At 38.7% G+C, this 13,203-nt stretch overlaps 2 protein-coding genes across 9 annotated transcripts in view; one reads left to right on the top strand and one right to left on the bottom strand.

Moving 5' to 3' along the window:
* Nucleotides 1-13,203, top strand: part of LOC107997270 (uncharacterized) — a 137,972-nt gene that overhangs the window by 95,735 nt on the left and 29,034 nt on the right. The window lies entirely within an intron of this gene.
* The window catches only part of LOC107997269 (RNA binding protein fox-1 homolog 2), a 299,964-nt gene that overhangs the window by 283,933 nt on the left and 2,828 nt on the right, over nt 1-13,203 (bottom strand). Inside the window, exon 1 of one of the 4 annotated variants that reach the window (XM_062072507.1) lies at nt 9,771-9,953. The exons of 2 other annotated variants lie outside the window; for them this stretch is intronic. The gene's annotated coding sequence lies outside the window, so the exon portion shown is untranslated. Of the gene's footprint in view, nt 1-9,770; nt 9,954-13,203 lie in introns of those variants that run through there. One more of the 4 variants, XM_062072518.1, reaches the window with a different exon arrangement.

The raw sequence follows: 13,203 nt of genomic DNA, 5'->3' as shown, positions 1-13,203 counted from the left end.
ATTGCCTTTCCATGCTCCCTATACATACTCGACTACAATTGAAACTATGAATTCCAAGACGAATACTTTCAACAAAGTAATCCTTTCTCTTTCCACTCATCTTCTCTTTCCAATCCCTCGATATTCTTTACAATGTACATCTCCAAACCGTCTAAATATTCCAATCGTTAATCCCAATTCATCTTACATATTAAATATATACATTCTTCATAGATTGGAACAACAGAATAGATAAATATTTTTCTTTCTAAACGGATATTGAAAAGAAAAAGAGAAACATTCCTTCGCTTAATAACCACAAATTAAAATATATGCATCGTGCACGTCGTGATTAATTGCCTTCGCGGAAACCTTGGACGAACCAAGCAACAACGTCGATCAAACATCTTCCACTTCGTGCATCCATCGATCTCCTCCACGTCGTTCGACTTCGGGCCCAAGACGTATCTCGTCGTATCTCGTCCCTGCTCCCCGATAAAATGGGGGGAGGGGGAGGGACGAAAAGTTTGCTAGGACGTCGATCGTGGTATCTGCATCGATACCACGAAATTCGGATCGGCAAATGAAAGTTTTAGTGGCTCGATAACTCCTCTCTCGTGTCCCTCGTCTCCTCCTCGCCCACTCGTTTCGAAGAATACCGTCTGGTCGAACGCGCGAATCGATAGAGGGCGGGGTAGGGCGTTAAAGCGAAACTCGTTGCTCGAGGAGAAAGAGTTGGACGATCGATAGGCAAAGCATCCGTATCGAGAAAGTGACTCGGTTTCCTCGGTATCCTGTTTGGTCAAGGGGAAAATCGTTGCACGGATGGGAGAGCTGTTTTCATAAAAACAAACGCGACGATCCCCTTTTCGATGGGAGAGTTACGCGCGCTTGGCTCTTCCCCGAGAAGGAGCTCGAGGAGGTATTTTTCCTGGCTTTCCCGAGCTTCGATTTCTTTTTGACGTACGAATTTTCCCCTATGCCGCGAATTTCACTCCCTTCATCATCCTTTTGGTATTTTATTTCACGTTCGATTTTCTTCCCCGTGAAGCGAAGCGAAGCGTCTTTTTCTCTATCACTCAGATTTGCGACGTATATTATTTTGCATGTCGAGAATTTTTGAATTACGAACGAACGAGAAGATTTTTGGTCCTTATTTTCTTCTCCAAAGGTTTAAACTTGGCGAAGATCGAGGAAGAGGAAGGGAAATATGATTTATTTCGTAACTAGGATCAACATAAGCAGAGAATTCATCGCGTTAGAATTCATTACGAGAATTTTACAATGCAAATAAAATCGATAACCTACAGTTAATAATATAATTTTCCATATTTCCAAGTTTGTCAGGTTAATTGAATCCTCTACGCGGGCAGAATAAATATTTAGACAACATCGTGTCGCAGTATTTATGGGCGATACGCGACCCAAATAGCGAAATAGTGGTCTTCCTCGTTTTATCACCGATGTATCGCGAATGTTGTAGAATACGACGTGTGTTCCACACACGATGGCGTGTATATGAAACGTATAATGACGAACAGTGGCAACGAACACGCCGCGTACTCTGTTTGCACTTGTGCTCCTATTAATTAATGGAAATTTATGGAAATGAAATTGCTCAACTTCTCGTTGTCGCCAGCTTCTGCGTTTACGAGGATTAAAATCGTAGTCGCGAATAACTTCGCCCAACTATAGAGACGACGCAGCCCAAGTGTCGTCGACCGTGTATAGGATTACTAGATCTATCGAGTATATATAAATTTCATCGTTATTTCTTGTCCCTGGAAACGATTTCAATCATCTGTCCTTTCTTTTCTCGTTCTTTCGTCGATTTGCAATTTCTCGAAAAAATTACAGACGTGCCAAGATTTTATCTTCCCGATGAACACATCGTTTAAACTGAAACATTGACGATATTATTACATAAATCCCCCCATTTTTTAAAATTGTTACGATTACTCTTACGTTACAATACCTCATATTTGTATAACAAAATATTCAGCCGCATAAATGTATCTTCAGTGTACGTGTATACGCTTTGAACTCGAATCAATTACCACTTACCACGCGTTATCACAGATATACGTTGCCTCCTAGACGCTTACTAGGAACAGGTTTGTACACGCATAGGACACACTCGCACAGTGTTACCCGATCAACACGGCGGACTTGATCGCGTAAACTCTCGTGTTACATCCAGGACGAGCACCTTCGGTGTCAAGAACACGCCGGCACGAAGGATGCGCGGAGGGAGAACACTCCTCGCTCGGTGTTCCCGGTGATTAGGCGAACCGAGCTCGCTTCTCTCGCTTCACGGTTGAACAGTGACGTTTTGTCCGCGCTTATCACCCGACCGGCACACGTGTAGACACGTGTGTGCACCACGCTGATAACAAGAGGCACGCGGCCATCGAATCTCCTGGACGAGTTTCCAGACAACCGTGACTTCGTCTTCTCTCCTCTCGATGCACAGACTCTTTTTCGTGGATGATGATTGATATTTTTTTTCCTTGGGCTCCACGAGAACGTGAGGGGTCGAGAAATTAAGATTGGGGATGTGGAATGGGTGATTCAAGGGATGATGGGTTTTAAAGGTTTTTCTCCTTTGCAAGAAATGAAATTTTTTTTTAGATAGAAGGAAGGGTATGCAGTATCATTATGAAAATAATATCGGTAGTGAATTTGATTTAGTCATTCTGGTGGTTAAAGTCATTTATATGTAAAGATAATTAGATACTTATCACAGATTGGTGATTTTTAGAGTTTATTTTTATATAATTATCGATTCGAGGATGAAGTTATTTGGAATGATGAATAATATTATTCATTCATTTCTTTGGTTTTTTCTATTTTTTTTTTTTTTTTTTTAAATGGATTTATTATTACAGCGGATAAAAAACAAATTTCACGCTTCGTGCAAACAATAATTTCGAAATAATCTTGTTTTTGTTTTCGTTATTTTTGTATCATTAAATTTTACGATATTTTGGTACTTAATAACTTTTTATATTTTGTTGAAAATTTATATAAATTTGAACAATTATTCGTAAAACATACGCAAAAAGATTTAATTCAAATAATTATATTAAGTGAAATTCTCCGTACTATTTCTCTAAAATTATTCCTTTGTAATGTTATATGACTTATAATTATAATTATACTACACAAAATTTTAAATAAAACATGTTAATCAGTTCAGATTTCGAAATTATATAGAATAAATGTAATTACTTTTATTCTATACAACGTATCATTCGAAAATAGTTAATCGAAGTTGTAATATTGTTCCTAAATGAGAACAAGATTAGAAAAAACATTAAGAATATTCTTAAAAATTTGTATCTATCATCGATTAAAAATCCCCTCTATCAACCAATTATATTTATACCTTAATGCATCCACCAATTATTATAATTCAAACTCATTTCTAATAGATCACATCCTCCAATATATATACATATAATCTTTAAAAATTTACATCCACTGCTTATAGTGATCGCTTTGTCGATTAAAAAAATCCTTAAATACCCTTCATCGACAAAATTACCTTCCGATTATATTCATACCCTGATGCATCCACCAATTCCGATTATTTAAAGTCATTACGCGTCTTTTCTAATAGGACACGTCAGAGATAGGATCCATCACGTCCCATGTATATATATATATACGGCGCAACGTCGAAGGAAGTGCATCAAGAGTGAAGTGCATCCGTGTTCATGTCAAGTGGCACGATGCACTCTCAGGAACCGCAAATTACGTTATTGCCGGGCACACGAGCGAGTAATCGATAGAGAGTGGCATACGTGTATCGCCAAGGAGTAGCCTCGTATTTTTCCCAACATCCCAGATTCGAGACAACTTAAAAAACGACTGAGAAAAGATATACGACTTTTTCGAATTTTTCTCGATGTTGTGCCGTGACGTGCAATGATAATAAAATTCCTTTTCGAGGAAATTTTAATACAAAATACTTGTGTCTCTGTTTCCTATTGGAATATCGCTCGTGGAAATAAATTTCTGAAACAAGATTCATCCTTTCTCACGATGCAAACGAGTATCGATCAGTCGAGAGAGAGAGAGAGAGAAGAAAGTGTATTCTTTCTTCTCTGTATGGTCCCCCTCGATAACCTTGACACCATAGGGAACTGGAGCAGCTAACGAGACCTATGGAATTATCTTCCTCTCTTTCCCTTCTAAAATAATCCTCCTCGATTTATAGATTTTTCATTGAGTTTCGCCCATCTTCCAGAGTGGTATATACACTGGTAGGATGAAAAGAAGAAAAATCGCGAGAGCCACGATAATATATATATATATATATACGACAATCTTCCACCCCAGTTTCGACCGTTTTATCTTCTCGGTCTCTTCCTGCTCGATGCGATGATTTATTTTACCGCTTTGTCCTACATTTCTCTCTTCCGTAGTCAGTCTTTTCGAACGGGAGTGAACAGCTTGAATGTACATCGTTTCACTCTCTGTTTCGATACGTCCCCGCCCCCTTTTTTTCTCTCTCTCTCTCTCTCTTTTTCCCTCTATCCTCGCCCCTCCTACCGAGACTATCGGTTTCCCATTTAAACCGCGATAAAACGGAATAATTGGTGGAAAAGAATTGAAATATATGGACGATTTAAACGAAGACTTTTTTTTTTTTTTTTGAAAGGAGGGAAAGAAGCTGGTACGGTAAATTTGTTGTTCGAGTGTATTGAAAATTGTGTTTTTTTCTATTGTACGAAGAGATTGAATTTCTGCCAGATATATATATCGAAAGGTATAAGTTTGAATCACGAAAATGAATTTTTCTTTGCTGAAGATTATTATTTTTTCAGCTCGAGTTACTCGAGGAATAATTTGTAAATTTGTAAAATTTGTTAATTGTAGCAAATATTTTATTTACTATTTGGAAAAGAACTTTTTAAAAATAAAATACTCATATTACTCTATTAATCTTTTTATACGATTATTATTTGTTTACATTATACGAGTAATATATTTTTATCGTTCGATCGAGCTCGCAATAACATCGATAAAAATATTGCTGATGTTCATCGGTTCTTGTTATTTATCTATTCTATTATTATTATATATATATATATATATTTCGCGTGTAATTGAAGGAACATCCCTTTGTCAAAATTATCGATCATTTCTATGCGTTGATCTTCTTGATCGCTTCGAACGATCCTCGCGAAATCTTTTCCCAATAATCGAAAGACCTTCCGCCAACTTGAATAGCAGAAATTTGCTTAGAAAGCGAGGTCCATTGAAAATTGACGTGGAACATTATTCAACGTTAATCTAGGACATCCTTATCCACTCTGGCTCCCATTCAAGAAAATCCTATACCATTGAATGTTGCCTTACTCGCTACACCGTGGTGGAAGTTCGATCGAATCGATAATATCCGAGATCGCAACACTATGTTGACTGAGTAAAAGTTTCCCTCTACACCGACTGTAGCTTTGAATGTAGTAAAAGTTCAAAAGATCGAGTTTCTCTCGAGCTCCTTTCCCTGCTTCCTCTACCATTAACTGTTCCGTGATCTCGTATTCGTCTCATTACATTCCGCTCTGTAATACGCCATGTAATAAGAAAATAACGAGGCTGTTAGATCGTTGCTGCGCGCGTGGAATGGCCGATTTCATAAATCCATTCAGAATCCTAATCGAATTTTCTATCGAACGATATTTATCGATATAAAAAGACAGGAGGAGGTCAATGGAATAATATCTCGAATACTTATTACGAAGAGTTTCTTAAACTCTTCGTTGTTTAATATATACACCTTGTCACAAAAATCTTCCTAGAAGAGGAGATTCAGAAATGAAAATTCCTTGGAGAAAATGAAGAAGCATTGAAATTTAAGAATTCGACTTAATAAAAATAAAAATTGATGTAAATAGCAATAACGTCTTTAATAATCTGTCGAAAAAAAGGAATGGCCACAAGTCATGAACTTTATGAACGTGGAGAAGACTCGAGAAGCGTTCAAAAACGCGTCGAGAAATACCAGAAAGCTTGTTAACGATAAGAATCGGTAGAAGCGGAAGTGGAGGCACGGTCAGTGAGAATCTCGAGGATCTTTCTTGGAGATGCGGCGCAATAACGGGAATTACATTTGGCCGGTGCTTATGAGGCCGGGGCGCGACTTCATCTCACCGTCCCGAGAGATAAGCACCCACGTGTTGATGCACGATAGCTCGTGTCGAACGAGGTATAGGTTTTATATTGGAGAGAGAGAGAGAGAGAATCGGCTCGAACTGGAAATCTGCCCGATATTAGCCTTTTCATGCGCGCCTCGAAATGTATCCGCGCTCTCTTTTCGCGGCGAAACGCGAGGGAATACTTCTTTGACCTTTTCTATCCTCTGATGGGAAATGAAGAGAGGAGAGAGGAAGGATGGAACGACTGGATTAATTATTGATTTACGAAAAGTCGGAATATTTCGCTTGGACGGTGATAGTCAAATCGGTGAATTGATTCCAATGATCGATCGAATTTGGAAAAAATTTGCTCCTTGTTTGCTGATTTTTTACGCTTTATTTATTAGAGAAGAATAATGTGATTATATGAATAAAGTGTTCGAAAGAGAAGCTACTCGTTTCTTTTAATAACTCGTTTTCTGAGATTGGGAAATGTCTTCGAGGGAGATAGGAAGTTTTGATGCGAATTAATTGCGGACGAAGTGGAAAATACGTATGGTTATGGAAAATATTCCATTGCATTAATGGAGATAATCGCGACTATTAGTTACATTGGGTAAGAGACGATCGGAGAAATTCAATATTAAACGTAAGAAAATGACAAATCACCGATTAACCGCGTTGAATAACATTTAATTACTGGAAAATTCTTCTCGCCTTTCCAATATTAATTAAAATCCTCGGAATATTTAATCATACTTCTATCCATTGATCAAGTGTAAAGAAATTCAATAACACCACGGATTCCTTCCAACTTGTAAATATTAAGTTGTATTGACATAAATCGATAAGTAAAAAGTTTCGACCGAATTCAATCTCGATCGACCGTAAATATTTTCTAAACAAGACATCGACAAACTCCTAGTTTACGTCGTGGTAACCTTCCACCCTCCCTCCACCCAAGTTTCATGGCAAAAGAGCTGGGCGACGTGCCGCCATTACGGTGTCATTGCTCGCTGGCAATTAAACTTAATAATCGAAGCGAGGAGGGCAAGCGTGAGTCCCATAAATACTCGTTGCGATGCACGAATGCGCATATCGCGTCGAACGGAAGAAGACAGAGAAAGGGGGGAGAGAGAAAGAGAGAGAGAGAGAGAAGGGATCAAGCCCGGTTTGGCGAAAGCAGCCATGTAAACGCGATCGTTAATGTTATGCGAATTGCTCGTAAAATCAAGTATCGCCACGGTCACTCGAGCCTGCCATTTCCGCAGCTGACAAGTTCCATCGAGTTTCGAAACTCCTGTACCGCCTACGCGGGCCTGTTCCACTCGCGTCCGTGCGTGTGTGCAGAAAAGAGAAAAAGAATTCCTATTTTACGAACCTGCTTTTCAGAGGAAGGGAAGAAACAAGGGAAGGGACATTGTAGAGAAGAAGAAAAAGGAAAAATTGATTGAAGGAGGAGAAGAGAAAGAGAGGAAATTTCCGAGATGGGAACAATACGAGTCGAAGTTTGAACGTATTTTCTGACTGATTGAATTTAATGGATATAACGATTCGTAAGTCATCTTTATAACGAGTGATCAAATTGGAAACGGTTATTAATCGTCGATGTAATTTCCCTTTCTCTTAATTTCCCGTCATTTTCTATCTCCGAGAAAGACTTTTTAACTCCTTCTACGAGTGTAACAGAGTTTGTTCGACGAGTTTCATTCGGAAGATGATATTTCGACCATTTTCTGCAAGATGTTTGTATAAGGTTATACCATCTTATGCATCTAACGATCGAAAGGGGAAGAATTTTCACGAAAACTAAATTTCTGCTCGACTCGAAAAATTGTATGGAAAGTTGGGTAAGGTTAAAGGGGAAGTTGCGAAGTATCGGGGCAACGAAGCGCGAACGAATCGAGCGAATCGAGCGGATCAGGGCCATTGTAGTACTATTTATTGTCAATTATGATATATACACGAACGCTCTATGAAGTTTTGTAATCGACGTGGCAGCTGCTTTATTCATTAACGATAAGGCAAAAGTAATAAGACTGTGAAGACGTGGCGTAATGGGGGTCAGATATTTATGAGTTGGGATACTTTCAAAACGAACGAGCGAAGCTGCGTAGAATAAACTGTTAAATAAATGAAAGAAGAATTGCATCGATATTTTATCGCGCGATTTACGATATCCCTCCTTTTACTTTTAGTAGAAAATTAAAAAGTATATATATATATATACATGTATTTTACAAAATATTCTTCCACTATTTCTCATAATTTTTATTCCCTCCTCTGCGAAGATAGCATTCGATGATGGAAAAATCGCGGAATAATCGATACCGTATACACCGCAAAATTCCTTCGATATTTCTAAACAATCTTTCTCTCCAAAAACTAAATTTCCTCTCAGGGATTGCGTTTTATAACTGAGGATTGCAACGTGGCAGAAATCTTTTCTGAAAACCTTTCTTCCAAAAATTAAATTCCCCCTAAAGGGGAGTGCACGATTTTTGACGATGAAAAAAAATTATCAGAGCCAAACGAGGAGCGATTTTCTCCCAGGTTTTTTCGTCATCCGAGTTGAGGATAAAAGAAGCGGGTTTCTGATTGCGCGGAGCTAAATTTAACGAGTTGGAAAACCGCTAATTTTAATCTTGACACACGGGGAATGGGCGTGAATTATGAATCGATTACGTAGCCGACATTGACTCGTATGTCTCGCGAGAGCTATAGCTTTCACGGTTCCATCAACGCGCCAGCCAGTTGCATCGTCGCTCGATGCACCAGGATGCAACAGCTTGCACGTCCACGACTCGTTACAACGCGCTTATTAGACTGATCGATAACGCTCGAAACTATATTTTCGAACGAGTGATTACGTTTCGAAAATACGAAATTTTGTCATTTCTCCTTTTTAACTTTCCTTCTTTTAGAATTTTACGGATGTTAGAATAACGCGATGATGTATTGGAATTGGTTCGAAGGAATCTAGACACCAAGATGAATTCAAAATTGTTACGTAAAACTTAACGAAGAAACACTAAAGTTATAACACTACTACACTCGATCCAAACACGCGTGATGTAACACGCGAAAGAACAGATTCGTCAAGGGATTTGCAGGATGAAAGGCTCGAACGTTCGGCGAAAGATATAAGAGCTGAAAATGAAGTAACTTCCTTTAAATGGAGATTTAAAGGGCTGGACAAGATAAATGGACAGCTAATTGACCCGGATAGCTCCATTAGTCAGAGCAGCAACTCTGGTCACTCAAAGACCTTTCCTTTCCAGCCATCATTCTCCTTCTTGTCCATCCGTTTAAACCACCTCTGCGCATCCCTCGAATCTCATCGATTTCGAAAAAAAAAGAAGAAAAAGAAAAATCCACGAACACGAACGCTGAACGCATGAAAAGGAAACGGTGCACACACAATCCCCGCGATCTCACGTTGGAAACGAGTAACCGCGCTCGTAAAAACCATTCACAACGAGCACAATATCCTCCACGCAACTGAAGAACCAAGAGGAGCCAAGAGAGCAGCCGGTAAGAACGTGCTTTCTCGCCAGACTGGCAGCTTCGCGCCGCTTAAACCAGCCTCAACGAAACGAGGTTTCCACGAAAAAGATGGATTTACGCGGAAGGATTCTTCCTCACCGTTTTCCACACTCTTCCTCCTCTTCCTCTTGCTCGCTGACCCCTCGCGCGAAGGAAGTACTCGCTGAAGAAGCTGAAGAAGAATCGAGGAAACGAGATATCCTTCCTGAGATTTCGCGTTCACCGTCTTTACACCACGCGAGATACGACCGCCAATTTGAATAAACGCGTCGCGTTGAGGATGAGAGAGGACGTCGAGTGAGATCAGGAGATGCGCAGATTTTTGAAAGTAAATAAACGCGGGTTTAGTCATTCTTTGTTTTGAACGTTTTTGCAACGGTGTGTGAAGATAATCCGAGACATTGCTGCTGTTATGTTATTTACGTTGCTTAACGTGTTATCACTGCGAAACGTTGAAGACTTTTGAGAGATCCAAAATGAATAAATGAATGAATAAAAGAAGGAAGAAAAATTTTCCAAAGAAAATAGGGAAGATTTCCTGTAGATGTATTTAAATAATTTTCATCAAGAGTAAGAATTTAGTCGCGAAATTCAACGAGTGAGATATTTCAAATTTATAAAACAGTGAGATTATCGTTCAGCGACTCCTCCCACTGTTATTAACCGACGTGACACAGTTTCCAACAATTTTTCTCCCCTTTGAGATCCCGCGAACGATACATCTATCTATAACGTAATCAAATAACGTAATCGCGTCACTATTTGCACGGATACCGGCAATGCACACGCGCAACCGACACAACAACTCTTCACTTGTTTTAACATCGTTATTATTTCACCTTTGGACGCGGCAAAGAGACAAGAGATGCGTTTCACGATCACGCGATGGTGTGTGTACGTAGGTGCGCCGTAATTTCGGGTAATTTCATTTCGCCGGAGAGACAGAGGCTGGCCTGATTACTGGGTGGGTTGACAGAGACTCGAAACCACGGAGAGGAGAGGAGAGGAGAGGAAAGAGGCACGTTCTCGATGCTTCCCTCGAAAAATGCAGGTTACTTTGATTGCGGCCCCGCGATTCCGTGCGCACCGTGACCGGCATTACTGTTATTATTCGCCTCTCTTCGGACGAGAGGCAAATTGACGATGGAGATCTTTGCCCGTTCAACGACTCTCCTTGGGGCGCAAGGACGCGGAACGATTTCCATTTTTACTTGAGAAAATTGAAATAATTTTTCTTTTTTTTTTTTTTTGAATTTTGGATCTTGGACAATTTGAGCTTTGCTCGAATGTTGCTGCGGATCGATTAAATTTTGGATAAGATTTGGAGGTACGACGAAGAAGTTGGATATTTTGTAAGTGTGAATAAAATTTTTGATATGTGGGAAATGGTTAATTATATGGATATAGGTGATGAAATATTATGTGTAATTGGTGGTAATTTTAATATTAAATTTAAAAGAATGCAAAATAGAATGGAATTTTCGTATCCGCTGTCTCAATTATGCCGTTTCACGTAATCGTTCTTGGCTTGGAAAAAAGAAAAAGTAAAAAAGAATCCGTAACGAAGTTTAAAGTCCCATTAATAATATACTCTCTTATATACGTGCATAACAGATTAATAACATATAATTAAGAGATCAATAACAGTCTAGCGCGTTAAAACGTTTACATTCGTATCATTTTATCTTATTACACGTGCATCATGAGAGATGGAAAAAATTCAATTCGTCTGAAATTAAATTAAATTTTCTACAAAATTACTTACATATTACGATCGGATCGATCAAAAATTCGAACAAATTTAATCGAACCTTATTACATCGAAATCTACAATCAAATTACACGTTGACATCTTCGGTGTTTAATCATTCATTCAACAAAACCATCAAAAAGTGGTAGAAATTGTTACCGAAAAAATTACACTACTCCAATTACTTCAACAATCGAACAAACGCCTGTCCGTAATTCAGAGATATCAAATCGTCTCTCGTGGGCGTATCGTCGCAAATTTCACGGACATTAGCATTATGCGAGAATCGTGCTACGAACACGGAAACCCAACAAATACACAATACGTCCCTCCGTCAAAACAATATCTTTTCTCCCGATAAGACCGACACCGAAATACAATCGTAATCTGATCGATCGATAAGCCGATGCATAGATAATCGATATCACGACCAAGCCCTCGATAATTTAGCGTGCAAGTCCTTCAGAAATCCGGTCGAACGTGATCTGGAACGTGGACAAAAGAGGAGCGGTCGCTCGATTTCTTGTTGATCGTCGACGACGATCGAGACTGTCGGCTCAAAGATCTTCTGGGAATACCGGTTCCACGTTTACCATCGAAACGGTTCTCTTCTCTTCTCTCGTCGAGAAAAAGAAGGGAGAGAGAAGGATATTTTTTCCGCTCGCGACATCTCGAGGCGAAGAGAGTCATCTTCGAGACGCGTTGTCGCCATTTTGCATTATGTATACTTGAGTCGAGGAAGAGTTGATTTATAACTCGTGCTCCCAAGTCTTTTTCGTTGGTTGTTAGGCAAATGTTGTTAGGCTTGAAACGGCTGAGTTCGACAGCTGATAATGAGGCTGTCGTTTATTAATGGGGAACGCGTTAATGTATCTTTTGATTACGAAAGTTGCGAGCGAGCTGGAAATTGAGAATATGGGTGGAAATATCGTCTTTGACGATCAAGCGTTTCTGACGTATCGTTATAATCTTTTCGTTTTAAAAGGAAATTTGAGGATTCGTTATTCGCGCATCCTTGTGCAGTGTTCGAAAACTGAAAGATTTTTTTTTTGTTCCGAGGAAAATGGAGAGAAGAATATTTTGTAAATGAAAGAAGTGAGATTATTTCGTCTCTCTATTCTCACTTTTCTGCGAATTAAAATTATGCAAAGAATATATTTTCAATTTTTGAGAAATTAAAAAATCGGTTTCACACATTTTTGTCAAATGTAATGATATTCACGTAAATACTTGGATTCGAGAAAATAAATTGAAGATATATTTTCACGAATAATAATTTATATAACTTTGTATGTAATGATTAAATCTTCGTTCCATTCGTTTGCATGCATTGTATGCAAAATTATGCCTGTTGAATTACAAATACACGTACTCTCGTTACGTGTTTCGACTTTTTAATTATTCGACACCGTAATTAATACACTTTATACTAATTATTCGAATTTATAATATCTCTCTAGTGTCAAATCTTCAAAACGAATGTACATTATTCTCGTAAAAAATAAATATACAGATACGGTAATATTCTTTGGAAAAATGTCTAATCTATTATTATCCCATTTATTTATGTAGTTATTTTCACTACATAAACACTGTAGCTGTACACTTCTTCCCAGACAGACAAATGGAATTTTTCGACTACATTTTACGCGATGTATCTCCCTCTCTCTTCGTTTACCGTTCATTAATCATTTAATTTTTTTTTTCTCTCCCACTGATATTAGGTTATCAATGTTACGTGCTGACGATGCGCAGCATTATTATTTCTTTTTTTTTTTTTCG

Source organism: Apis cerana, linkage group LG3, assembly GCF_029169275.1.
Source record: "Apis cerana isolate GH-2021 linkage group LG3, AcerK_1.0, whole genome shotgun sequence".
Taxonomy (NCBI): Eukaryota; Metazoa; Arthropoda; class Insecta; order Hymenoptera; family Apidae; genus Apis; species Apis cerana.
The sequence above is the reverse complement of the archived record's forward strand: the minus strand, read 5'-3'. Positions and strand labels throughout refer to the sequence as shown.